Source organism: Magnolia sinica, chromosome 10 (assembly GCF_029962835.1).
Source record: "Magnolia sinica isolate HGM2019 chromosome 10, MsV1, whole genome shotgun sequence".
Taxonomy (NCBI): Eukaryota; Viridiplantae; Streptophyta; class Magnoliopsida; order Magnoliales; family Magnoliaceae; genus Magnolia; species Magnolia sinica.
In genome coordinates this window covers 29350589-29365513 of record NC_080582.1, presented here as the reverse complement: position 1 = coordinate 29365513, position 14925 = coordinate 29350589, and positions in this window count along the sequence as shown.

Sequence of the window (14925 nt, the reverse complement as noted above, 5' to 3'; positions counted from 1 at the left end):
TAGCTCAAAACCGACCGGACACCGGATCTTGCACCTTCATTATCGACAGGGAAGCAAACCCAATCTGTGCCAGCTGAGCTTTCCTAAACAGAGACGGAGGCTCTCTGTTTTCTTCCGCATACAGGCTATCTACTGTTCCATCAGCGGCCCACTTTCATCATTGGACGGCTGATCCCAACCGTCCAGAGTGTCCAGAGGAGGATGCCGACCAAAAACTCCTATTCCCTTGCAACCATTTATTCAGATAAGATCGTCAGGATTGGATCTTTCGCCAGACATTGATCCATGAGGTGGCCCATCAAAAGTTCAGATCTATTCCAAATTTCGAATATTGGCCTAAACGGACCGTACTAAGACAATGATCGATGCAGATTCGCTGAAGGATTACTGTAAGTGGGTCCCACAGATACCACCAACTCCACTATCCAAAGCACATCCGGTTGTTGTTTTGAGGAGTGCGTAAAAAACATCGGCTCTTGAGAAACTGTCCGCTCCACTACCCTTTTATAGGGGCTATAAAGAGAGAAGAGAAAAGGAAGAACGGGAGATCGATTTTTGCAGGGACTCACGTCAGGGAGAGAGGAAGAGAAGCAGAGGAGTGTTTTTTTGAAGTTTTCTTTATGTTTTTATTTTTTTTTATTATTTTTAAGAAAATAGCCTAATCATGTTTTTTCTAGGCTAACCCTCTTAGCTAGGGCTAAGAGGTGAAGCCTGTAGCGAGATGGAAGATTCTATTGTGTGCTTTAATTTAAATTCATGAACTGAATTTGATTTTAGTTGATTATTAAAGGAATGTTTTTCTTAGTCTTTAATGGTCTATTGTGACTGAAATTACAATGGGTTTGCAATGACTTGAATATTTCCTTTTTCCTTTTGATGTTTATGATGTCAGGAAGCCCTGTTGTTCACCATCATCTCCTGTGCATGGTCGAATGATGGTACCCTTCCTAACTTTCATGCATTGTTGATTGGTTGGTAATTAGTTTAATTCTGTTGTTTGCTTTGTCTCCTGGGCATGGTTTGATGATGGAATCCATTCTAATTCATATACCTTTCATCTCTTGAAAACCAAATCAAGTAAGTTCAGTTAAATGTCCATGATTCTTGATGCAGGCATAAGATCTCCCTGATCTCTACAAGTGGATCCTCTGAATCCCTAGTTTACTTCCTCTGAATTACTTAAGTTTTATATTAGTATTTCATCATTATTCCTCAAAATTCATTCGATTTAGATTTCATCTCATTCTAGTTCTAGTTCTATTTAGTTTCATATTACGTACAAATATCAGTTCCTTAGGATTCGACCTCGGTCTCACCGAGTTTATTACTACATCACAACCCTATACTTGGGGAGTGAACAACAACCCATTAAAAGTTCGAGGAAACGATGGAGATTTTGGTGCATGGACCGAATGATGGACCATATGTGTGGGGGCAAGAGCAAACCTCAACAGTCTTGAAAAATCCTATGGCCCAAGATGATTTTACCTTTTTTTTGCAAAAGAGGTTTCATAAATTTCAACGCGTGCAATGCCTTGCCTGGCCTATTCGCACATTGTCGAATGTGCTAATCGTTGCACACGTGTGCAAGGTTTAAGCTTTTTATTTGGTCAGAAACAACACTTTAAACTTATGCGTTGAAAATCAGGCAACATCATTCAGCGGGTGAACCCTAATTTATAAGGAAACTCACAGGCTCGCAGAGACAAAGCAACATTTTTCTTGGAAGAAAAAAAAAAAAAAACATTTTCCCAGCCATCCATTTGTCTGTACATTTTAGTTCAGTTCAACGCATGAAATGGCCTAATTTTATGGTAGTGTACCCCACCTGATGCAAAGCCGTATGTGGATGGGCACTATCTTCCGAATTGAAAGAACTTTTAGGCATCTCCGATTCGCAATGGGGCCGATAAGCTCAACGGTAGTGATTGAGTATGCAGACTATAGTTCCTGAAAGCGGATTCTCTAGTGGTAGAAACTGTGGAGCCCACCATGATATATATGTTTTATATCCACGCCGCCCATCCATTTTGCCAGCTCATTTTAGCTCACGATCCAAAAAATGAAGTGGATCCGAGGCTTAGGTGGTCCACATCATAGGAACAAGTGGGGATAATGATACTCACCGTTGAGACCTTCCTAGGGCCCACCATTATGTTTAGTTTCCATCATCATATTCATAACATAATGTAGATATGAATGAAGGGAAAACACAAATATCAACTTAATTCAATACTTTGTGACCATAGTAAGTTTTTAATGATTGTCCTTCATTCTTCGGGCCTTGAAATGAGCTGGAAAAATGGACTGCATGGATATGCAATACATATATCAAGTTAGGCCACTTGTTCTAGCTCATCTTAGAGTATAGTCCCAAAAATGAAGTGGATCCAAATCTCAAGTGGACCATACCCAAAAAAAAAAGTCTCATGACCCATTAATAAAAACTTCCCTAATTCTAACCGAGCATGAAAAATAGAGAAGTGATCGGCTTTAAGAGGCATGGATCTAGATTTAACCCTTCTAAATATTCTCTATAATTATAAATATAAAAATTTATAAGCATTAAATTCCCATTGAGTTCGTTCGAGTCTACAAGTTGACTCGGCCCAGCTAAACATCGAGTCTAGGCGAGTTTAAACATGATCAGTACAAATTTTCATTAAATGTGGTGCAACCAAATAAGCTAGAACTTAATTATTTTTGGGCTCAATAACTTTTTTTATTTTACATTTCTAAGCTGCTATAGCATGGGTGGCTATGGAATTCCTCTTGGATTATGCCAAGATAGCATGGACTCAATAAGACTACGTACTCTAGAAGCTTAGAAGAGAATCTTGAAGTTCTGAAGACCAAAATGCAACAGTTGAGTAGCCAAGAGGCTGATGTAAAGATTAAACTGAACACGATGAACAAAATGCATAGAAAGAAGCCAAAGCGAGAGGTGAGCTTATGGCTGAAAAATGTGGAAAGATTACCAGTGAAGTGACGAAGATAGGAGAGGACTCTAGAGAAGTATTGAGATATTTTTCACTCTCACGTGTAGCATTGAGAAAGTTCGTAATAGAAGATTCAGGAGTAGTCGATTTTCAGAAGGGTTATTTACTTATCTATTACATGAAAGTGGAAGTATGCCTGCAAAGAAATTCATGGGTAAAATGACAGCAGAAAGAAATTTGGAACAAATTTGGAAGTTGTTGATGGATTACAACGTCGGCACTATTGGTGTCTTTGGCATGGAGGAGTCCGTATGACGACCATCATAACACATGTACAATAAAGTAAAAAGCTCCCAAATATTTGGCATTGCCATATGGACGACAGTGTCTAATGATTTCAGTATTGGGAGACTACAAAATAGTATTACACGAGCAATATGATTAGAATTTTTTGATGAAAGGATTAAATGAGCAGGTCAATGAAATTATCTAAGGTTTTGGAGTATAAGAAAAGGTTTAACATCAACTTAGATGATATGCAGAAAGCATTTCCATTGGTAAAGGTAGAGATTCTAGGGGGCAATACATACAAAGTAATATTGACTACACAATATATAAAAAAATGTGTGTCAAGCCATGAAGTGCCAAAAAAGATTGAAGTGCAGGTTCTTTCGAGAGAAGAAGTGTAGGAATTGTTTAAGGAAAGGCTTGGAGCCGATGTGGTGCTTTATGGAGAAATAGAAACGATTGCTAAACTTGTAATTGAAGAATGTGGTGGTTTGCCACTTGGAATCATCACAGTAGCAAGTGCAATGAGAGAAAAGGATGACATCAGAGAATGGAGAAATGCATTACGGGAGTTAAAATGCTCAACAATGGAGATTGAAGGCATGGATGATCAAAATTTTCCAATTTTGAAATTTAGTTATGATAGACTAAAATCGAAGAGGATTCAATCTTGTTTCTTGTGTTGTGTTTTGTTTCTAGAGGACCATGCATTCTCTGATGAAGAGGTGATAGAGTACCGGAGAGCAGAAGGATTGATGGATGATATGGGAGACTGGGAAAAGGAACTCGACAAAGGCCAGACAATATTGAATGAACTGATAGATGTGTGTATGTTGGTAAGGAGCAGGTTCGATCATCTTATAGTAATGCGTGATTTAATCAGAGATTTGGCCATCGGTAATACAAAGAAGAGCCCTCGATTTGTGGCCAAGACTGGGACAAGGATAAAGGGATCAATTTGGTGGAGAAGAATTTATTGAAGATGTTGACAAAATCTCATTGATGAGAAATGAAATTAAAATGCTTTCAGGCAAACCCAACTGCCCAAAACTCTCCACATTGCTGTTGCAACGTAACCCTCTCTCAGGCAACATTTCTCATTTGTTCTTCAATCGCATGAACAGCCTATGAGTTCTGGACCTCTCCGACATTTGCATTGAGTACTTTCCAGTATCAGTTTCAAATTTGGAGAACTTGTTTGTACTCTTATTAAATAACTGTAAGAGGCTAAGGTAGGTACCGTCCCTAGCAAAGCTCAAGTGTTTAAGGCTTTTGAACCTCTCTTATACTGGCATCAAAGAACTGCCACATGGGATGGAATGTTTGGTTAATCTCAAAGGGCTTTCTGTTCTATCTGAAGATAGGTTTGATTTCGATTGATATGTCAGCTCTGGGCATTAGAATTGCTTGAAACGCTTCTGCATTGTTTCAAAATCCCATAATTTCACCTTCGAGGCAGAGAGGGAATTGTATTTGATGCATTTAGGGAAATTGAAAAGCATTTGCAAGCGGTTAATCATTTGTCCTTCCCTGAATAAGATTTCTATAACGGATTGTGGTCAGCTGAAGAGGCTACATCTTTCCTTGGGTAGCTCAACACCAGTTGTGAGTGGAAAGATCTAAGGAAACAAAGAGCAGTGGGATGCATTGGAGTGGGAAGATCCCAACACCAAAACACTCCTCCAACCTCTTTTTCAAGAACACAAGGAAGAAGACGGACGTGGAATGAAAAGAAAAGCATAAGTAGTAGAACAGGTTGCTTCGACGTCACGGCAACAAGAATCTGTATGATTTTTCATATATATCTTTCGTCTTATATATTTCAAACAAGTACTCTGTTGAGAAATGTAATGTTAGTGGGAACGGTCAATGTCCTTCTTTTTCTTCTCTCCCTTCCTCATTCCTAATTTGCTTTGCCTCTTCTGTTGATTTGGTGATTAGCATATGTATCTGATTATACGAATTTACCCGTAAAAGAGATTCATTTACCCGTAAAAGAGATTCACTACCTTGGTGTGGGACAAACATTATATCAAATCGATGGTGAAAATAGCCCATGTTAAGCTCAAGGCCCAAAACTAAAGGCATATCTATAATTCGGGTGTACCACACGACTAGAACTAGTGTACCAGAGACGCCTACCCTGCAAACTGTTTCCTCATGTGAATGACAGATAAGCATAATCACAGCGGGCATAGGCATCACTTTTAGTGAGGTGGTTGATGGTTGAGTGGATTTCACATGGCCCGGTAAAAAACTAAGGATGGTGAGGCCCACCTGAACCAGAAGTCATTGATTTTTTTAGTGAGGCCTACCTGAATCAGAAGTCATATTGATTTTTTGGCCCTAGGCCTAATGAAGGGATGCTGCAACTGACGTATGGAGTGGATTATACATATACATAATGGTGGGCCTCATAAAAAAATCAAGGTGAGCATCCTTCCCAACTGTTTTCTTGGTATGGCCCGCATAAGTGACAAATCTGCCCGATTCTTGAACGCAACAATTACCATGGGTCATGGAACATCAACGGTGAGAATGGATTTCAGAAACATACGAAGATATAGTAGAACAAGATATGGTGTGTGCCAGTAGAGAGAGAGAGAGGGTAAACCTGACTATAAGTTATGGTTCACCTAGCCAATAACTTCAGACCTTTGGATGATATAAGCCAGTTCACTAATGCAACACTTCGTGAAATCCTTTTCCCTGGTCTAAAACTCTAGTGGGTCATAGCAAAAGGGAATGGTTTCCTTTCTTGATTTGCTTCTCGTGGTCAACTAGAGTTTTGAGTGAGGGTAGAAATCTCTCCCAACTATTTTCCTTGGTGTGCCTTACCTGAATAACGTATCATCTGATTTTTTTGGCTACTAGCCTAGCATGGGATTAGGCATCTAATGATTGGAGTTGATCTAACATACACATCAAGATGTGAGCCCAATAAAATATGACTGATGGCGGGCGTGGATTGGCTACTGAAAAGTTGAGTAGCGAGACTGCTACTGAAGTGATGTCACCAAGTTCTATGGGCCCCACCATGATGTATGTTTTTTATCCATGCCATCCATCCATCTGGAGAGATCATTTTAGTGTAAGATCCAAAGAATAAGTCACATCCAAAGCTCCAGTGGACCCCACCAAAGAAAACTGTGGGGAGAGTGACACATCGTTAAAAACTTCTAATGTCCACAAAAGTTTTATATCTAGCTGATATTTGTGTTTTCCCTTCTTTAATGTCTTTGTTAACTTTTGAACGAGTTGGATTTTGAAAAAACATCATGGTGGGCCTTAGGAAAGTTTCAACGGTGGGCATCAATCTTTCTGCTGTTTTCTTTGATGGGACTACAGCTTTGGATCTGCCTCATTCTCTGAGTCATGCCTTAAAATAATATATCCAAATGAATGGATGTTGTGGATATAACACATACATCATAGTGGGGTCCACAGAACTTAGTGACGTCACTTCAGTAGCCAGTCTTGCTACTCAACCTGTCAGTATCCAATCCGCGTCCACTGATGGCATACCTCTCTCACTAGTTCCTGGAAAATAGTCTAGTCACGAGAAAAATTAAATAGTCCGTTCCGAGAAAAAGATTGGCGTTTGGTTACTGGAAAATAGTCTAGATCCGGGAAAAAGATTGTGTACGGTACCACACAGCATGGACATACATAGATGGTAAAGATCTTTAGGCCTGACCATGATGTATGTGTTTTATCCATGCCGTCCATCTATTTTCTCATATTACTTGAAGGCATAGCCCCAAAACTGATGCTGATCCGAAGCTCAAGTGAACCCCACTACAGGAAACAGTGGAAACAATGATGCTAAGCATTAACATCTTCCTAGGGCCCCCCAAGATGTTTATTTGCCATCTAGCCTGTTCATAAGGTCATACCGACCTAGATGAAGAAGGGAAAATACAGATATCAGCTTAATCCAAAACTTCTGTGAACCCCAACAAGCTTTTGAAGGTAGGCCTTCAATTTCCACTTTTTCTTGTGGTGTAGTCTACTTTGAGCATTAGATCTGCCTCATTTTTGATATCATACCCTAAAATGATTTGAAAATATGTATAGATCGCATGGATAAACATAAAAATCATGTGGGGGCTGAATTTTAGTCACTTGGTCTAACATCTGGGGGTCCACTTGATGGTGGAAGTTGATTTCAAATTAACACCACAGCAGGGCCCATCTGAATCACCAACCCTTTGTGACCTTTAAATTACGTGAAATTACTCATCGCCCTTTTTATTCATCTCCGGATGTACCAAGTGGTGCCGCGGCGTGGGCCGGCAACCACCGTCCACTTTTTTACGTGGCCCACCATGGTGTGTAAGTGAGATTCGCTCTAAGCATTAGATGTGTAATTTCATTTTGAGCCTACATCTAAAAAATCAGGCTAACTTTTGATTTAATTCAGCCGTATCATTCCAAATGGTTGGAAGAAACGTCCACCCTTGATTTTTACCGGCTTAATATGATGATCATGTGAAATCTACTCCAACCATTAAGATGACACACTAAAAACTCCATGGCCAACGTACAAAAATTAGGGTATACATTATTCAAGTGGTGCCAAATCAATGAAAATGGTTTGAAGGGTGAGTTTTCCTTGTACATTGTTTTCAATTGTGCCTTTCACTTCGAACCATGGATGAGGCTGATTTTTTTAAGCCCTACTAATATGGAGTGACTCATAACGCTAAGAGGGGCCACTCCAGCCGGCTACTTTTCCTCTTAGGATTAACTTTTCTCTGTCTCCTTATTAAATAACATTAATTAGTCCTTGAATTAATCAAAGAAAATGCAATGTCCAATTAACTGCACATGAGTCATATATATATATATATATAGAGAGAGAGATGCTCACACACAACTAGTTGGACACTGCCTTTTGGTCCAACTAGCTGGCATTTAATGAGAAAAAATTTCTCTTAAGTACAAGTTCTCATTAATTAATGCTAATTAATGTTAAGAGAGGGCGTTTGCTCTATGGTAGCTTTTTGTGAGGTCTTTTGAAAATAATTCCTAAAATGGGTGGGCCCACTTTGGTGTTAATGTAAAAATCCACCCTGACAATCACCTATGTCACCCCATGTTAGACCTAGGAATCCAAAATCAATTCCATCCATGGTTCATATACATGAGAAATGCTCACACACTAGTTGGACCGTCCAACTAGTTCGAATTAATTAATGCTAATTAATGTTGAGAGAGAGGTAGGACTTTGCTTCACGTTACCTTTGAAACACTGTTTCAAAATGGTAAATGGCTTGGGTTGGGTGGGCCCTATCGTGGTGCTATTGTAAAATACACCCAACCATCACGTGTGTTACCCCATATTAGACTTAGGGATTGAAAATCAACCCCACTAGTGGTTCAGGTGGACCGCACAATTGGAAACAGTGTGCTAAAAAATCTCACCCTCCAAAATGGTTAGTTTGATGAGGCCCACTTGAATCACGTGTCGATATTATTTTTGGGTCCGTCACCTAGCCTTTTCTGTCTCACCTGATGGTTGGAGTGGATTTCACATAATCATGATTGGGTCCTGTAAAAATCAAAGGTGGACATCTCTACTTCAACTACTTCAACTGTTATATTGTTGTGGCTCACCTGAATTACAAGTCTCTCTTATATTTTGGCTCTAGACTTACAATGAGATTGCACATCAGATGGTGGGAGTGGATTTTACATACATGACACGGTGGGCCATATAAAAAATCAAGGCTATCTTTATCTCACCCTGTTAAACTTCTTCCGATTCCGAGGGAAGGTGCGTTTTTCAAATAAATAAATAAATTAGGTCCAACTTGTTTTCAAGCATTATTGTGCATCCCTGACCTTGGGCTAACCTTGATATATGTATTGTATATCCATGCCCTGCATTCATATTTTCAGCTCATGATAGGACATGATTCTAAAATTAAACTAGATAAAATTCTCAGGTGAACCACACTATAGAAACTGTGCTTAGTGGGCATTAAAAAATTTTTGCGGTCCAAAAGTTTTGGATCTAGCTGAAATTTGTTTTTTATTTTTATTTTACTTCCTCAAGGTCTTTGTGACCTTTTCAATAAGTTGGGTGCCAAGTAAAAATTACGGTGGGCCCTAGGAAATTTTTAATGGCAAGAGTTCAATATCCACTATTTCCTATGATGTGGACCACTGAGATTTCTAACTGCTTCATTTTTTATTATTAATGTTCTAAAATGAGCTGAAAAAGCCAATGGACAGCATGGATACATAATACCTACATCAAGGTGGGCGGCATGACCAGCGACGAACTGTGTTGCATGAGGAAGGGGCCGCACTTAATCCTCATGTTTTTTTTTCTCTTTTCTAACATGACCCTTATTTCTTGTAACGGAGCCCAAGAAGTTTAACGGCAGAAGAGGACGCCTAACCTTATTTTTATTGGCCCATCAGTGATGTGGTGATGCGCATGTGAGATTCACTACGACCGTCAAATGTTTCATCTCATTTTTCTTCTTGAGACTATCATACTGACTTCTGATCCACCCTACGCCAAAACTGCCAAAAAAGGACGGTCTAAAACCGTCTCAAATGACCAAAAAGTACGGTCATGGACCGTCGCAAGGGCCGTCAAATTTTGAAGTATTGTATTATTTAAAGGACAGTCGAAAACCGTCATTTTTATTGACGAAAAAAAGACGGTCATGGACCGTCATAAAAAAGGATGGTCTTGGACCGTCTCTTGTTAGCCTTTAAAGGACTACCATCGATCGTCCTTAAAAAAGACTGTCGTAGACCGTCTCTTATAAGCCTTCAAAAGATGGCCATAGACCATCTTTTAAAAGGATGGTCATGAACCGTCCTTAAAAAGGACTGTCATAGACCGTCTCTTATGAGCCTTCAAAGGACGGCCATAGACCGTCCTTTAAAATGACGGTCATTGACCGTCTTTTATAACAGGGTCAATATACACCTGTTACAATATATTTCATCGTATTCTTCCTGATATACACCTGTTATATAATATATTTCACCATATTCACATTCACATCCATCTAAACAACCCAAACTACGTAAATCCAACATAAACTACATTCACCCAAACATAAACTACATCCATCCAAACACAAGCAATCTTATCCACATTACGTTCATCCACACATACATACATATAAGTTTAACATCATAAATAAAAAAAAAGAAAAAAAATCAGCAAAAATTTTCTGTCTTTCACCTGAAAAAAAAAATATTAAACCAACAAAACATTATAATTTAAAATCATGAAGAATTGCATAAACTTCTTCTAGAAAAGTGGGCACTTTTTAAAAATAAAACTGATTATTAAAATAGGTTTAGGTTTAGGTTTTAGGTTTTAGGTTTATGTTTAGGTTTAGGATTAGGTTTTAGGTTATAGGTTAAGGTTTAGGTTATAGGTTTTGGTTTAGGTTTAGGTTAAGGTTTAGGCTTATGTTATAGGTTTAAGTTAAGGTTTATGTTTTAGTTATAGGTTATAGTATATAGATTATAGCTTTAAGGAATTGAGAATAGGTTAAGGTTAAGGTTTAGGTTTGGGTTATCAAGTTTAGGTTTAAGTTTAGGTTAGGGAGTTGAGATTAGGATTAGGTGTAGGTTTAGGTTCAAGGATTTGAAAATACATTTCGATTTTAAGTTTAGGTTTAGGTTTTAGGCTTATGTTTAGCTTATAGGTTTAGGTTAGGTTATAGGTTAAGGTTTAGGTTTAGGAAATCGGGTTCGGGTTCGGGATCGGGTTTAGGTTTGGGTTTTCAAGTTTAGGTTTAGGTTTAGGTTAGGGAGTTGAGATTAGGATTAGGTGTAGGTTTAAGTTTAGGGATTTGAGAATACATTTAGGTTTTAGGTTTAGGTTTAAGTTATAGGTTATAGGTTTAGGTTTAGGTTAAGCTTTAGGTTTAGGTTTAGGTCATAAGCTATAGGTTTAGGGAATTGAGAATATGTTAATGTTTAGGTTTAGGAAATTGGGTACAGGTTCGGGATCGGGTTTAGGTTTGGGTTTTCAAGTTTAGGTTTAGGTTTAGGTTAAGGAGTTGAGATTAGGATTAGGTGTAGGTTTAGGTTTAGGGATTTGAGAATACATTTAGGTTTTAGGTTTAGGTTTAGGTTTAGGTTATAGGTTATTGGTTTAGGTTAAAGTTTAAGTTTAGGTTTAGGTTTAGGTTTAGGTTATAAGCTATAGGTTTAGGGAATTGAGAATGAGTTAAGGTTTAGGTTTAGGAAATCGGGTTCGAGTTCGGGATCGAGTTTAGGTTTCGATTTTCAAGTTTAGGTTTAGGTTTAGGTTAGGGAGTTGAGATTAGGATTAAGTGTAGGTTTAGGTTTAGGGACTTGAGAATATATTAGGTTTTAGGTTTAGGTTCAGGTTATATGTTATAGGTTTAGGTTTAGGTTTAGGTATAGGTTATAAGCTATAGGTTTAGGGAATTGAGAATAGGTTAAGGTTTAGGTTTAGGAAATCGGGTTTGGGTTCGAGATCAGGCTTAGGTTTGGGTTTTCAAGTTTAGGTTTAGGTTAGGGAGTTGAGATTAGGATTAGGTGTAGGTTTAGGTTTAGGGATTTGAGAATACATTTAAGTTTTAGGTTTAGGTTTAGGTTATAGGTTACAGGTTTAGGTTTAGGTTTAGGTTAAGGTTATAGGTTATAGGTTTAGGTTTAGGTTTAGGTTATAAACTATAGGTTTAGGGAATTGATTCATTTTATCCACTCCATCCATCCATTTTAACATATAATTTTATTACATAAGCTCAAAAATGAAGCCTATAAAAATTTGAAGTAGACCACATCATAAGAAATAGTATAAACTGAACGTCTACCATTAAAATAATTTGTAAGGCCACCGAAGTTTTGGATCAAGTTGATACTTTAGTTTTCCCTTCATCCATGTATTTGTGATCTATTGAACAGGTTGGATGACAAATAAAAATCATTGTAGGCCATAGGAAGATTTCAACGGTGGAAATCATTATTCCTACTGTTTCCTGTGGTACGGTCCACTTCGTCCACGTCGTCCATCTGAGAGAGAGAGAGAGAGAGAGAGAGAGAGAGAGCGAGAGAGAGAGAGGACAGAGAGTGAGAGAGACTTCAAGTCTCTCACACGAGCAGTCATGGGTCACATGGTCGGTGCTCTGTGGGCCCCACCATGATGTATGTGCATGTTTCATCCTTGACATCCATCTATTTTTCATTTTATTTTATAGTATGAGACAAAAATTGAGGTATATCCCAATCTCAATTGGACCACATTATAAGAAACAGTGTTGAATAAGCGTCGACCATTAAAAACCTTTTGCGGGCCATATAAAGTTATGGATCAATCTGATATTTTTTTTTCCCTTCATCTGGGCCTGTATGACCTAATCAACAGATAGGATGTCAAATAAAAGGTACAGTGGGCCTTAGGAGGGTTTTAATGGTGGATATCCAATCATTATTGTTTTCATGTGGTGTGATCCACCTAAGATTTATATCCCTCTCATTTTTTGTATTTGGCCCTAATATGATCTGTAAAAATGGATGGACAGCATGGATGAAACACATACATCATGGTGGGACCCATAGAGCACCGACCAACATCCAAAAACGGTTACTCGCCTTGATCATACTTCGTATGAGAAAGATATTGGGCAAACAAGATTGATCAACAATTTGAGTGAATTTTGATTTAAACATCTGGAGTTATTTACTCTTCATGTCCGGACTGATTAGATTGTCCAAAAACAGTTAAAGGTTGTTCATAATATCAAAAATATATAAATGAATAGAAAACACAAACATCAGCTTGATCCAAAACTTCTATGGCCTCCAAGAAATTTTAAATGGTAGAGGTTCAATCACACTATTTCCTGTGGTGTGGTCCACTTGAGCTTTGGATATGCTTCCTATTTGTTCTTTAGACCTCAAATTATCTGTTAACATGGATGAATGGAGTGGATAAAATAAATAAATAACGGTGAACCCCACAGAGTTTTCTCTGATAAAGGTAACGAGTAATTCACTTAAATGTAGTGAAGAAAGGTTTCCTTAAAACATTTATAATCATATATTGGGTCTGCCTAAATGTGATTCACATATCCAACCCACTCATTATGTGTGTCCCACTTGGATGAGGGGTCAGACCAAGTTTCAACCGCATCCAAAACTCATGTGGGCCCCACCAAGTGCTTTTATATTTTTTAGGATGTCTTCACATAGTTTTAAATGGTATGGCCCACTCGAGTTTCGTTTACCGATGATTTTTGAGATATCTCATAACTATAAATGGGACACATCAAATCCACGGTGTTGATGTTCGACACACATCATGATGAGGCCCACAAAACTTACTAACATCAATTCTTAGGTTCTCACAAAGGTCAGTTATAAATTGGGTCACAATTTTAACAAGAATATTTGGCCCATTTTACATGTCTAGTCCATTCACTCTATTTTACTAATCAATTCTCAATTTGACTAGTTACTCGCCTCAATCAGGCTACATATATATGAGAAAGATATTGGGCATACAAGATTGACCAACAATTTTAGTGAAATTTGATTTAAACATCTGAAGTTATTTACTCTTCAATTTGAACTGATTAGATTGTCCAAAAACGATTAAAGGTTCAATTAGTGGATGTGCCTAATAATTTAGTAATTTTATTTTTCACAAATAAATTTAACATTTTTTTTTCAAAATGTATATTTTTTTTACTCTTTTAACTAAATATCATTTTTATTATAAATAAATTTAACATTTTTTTACAAAATTTAGTTTTCTTTTTTAAAATATTTTTTTTTTTTACAATTTGTCAATTTTTCACAATTTTGTTTAATTTTTTAAAATTTATTTTTCAAAATATCATTTTTAAATCTCACTTTTGTTATATAACTTTTTAATTTTTCTTGTCAAAATACAAAATCTAGTTTTCTTTTTTAAAATATATATATTTTTTACAATTTGCCAATTTTTTCACAAATTTGTTTTATTTTTAAATTTTCTTTTTCAAAATATTATTTTTTAAATCTCACTTTTGTTATATAACTTTTTAATTTTTCTTGTCAAAATACAAAATCTAGTTTTCTTTTTTAAAAAATATATATTTTTACAATTTTTCAATTTTTTCACAATTTTATTTTATTTTTTAAATTTTCTTTTTCAAAATATCATTTTTTTTTAATCTCACTTTTGTTATATAACTTTTTAATTTTTCTTGTCAAAATACAAAATCTAGTTTTCTTTTTTAAAATATATATTTTTTTACAATTTGTCAATTTTTTCACAATTTTTTAAAATTTTTAATTTTTTTTTTTTAAATTTCATTTTTTTACCGAAATTTTTTTTAAAAAAATTTATCAACATTATTGAAAGTTTTTAATTTTTTTTTCAAAATCTAGAATTTTATAAAATTACAGTTTTTTTTTCAAAATTTAAAATTTTCTTAAACATTGTTAATTATTTTTCTAAGCTTCTCAAATAATTTTTTTCGGAATTCATAATTTTTTTGAGTTTCTTAATTTTTTACATGAGCATTAGAAAATAGAGACGGTCTTTGACGGTCTCTAACAGAGACGGTCTTTGGCAGGGATATAAGACGGCTAAGGACCGTCTCTAATAGAGACGGTCTTTGACGGTCTCTAACAGAGACGGTCTTTGGCAGGGATATAAGACGGCTAAGGACCGTCTCTAATAGAGACGGTCTTTGACAGT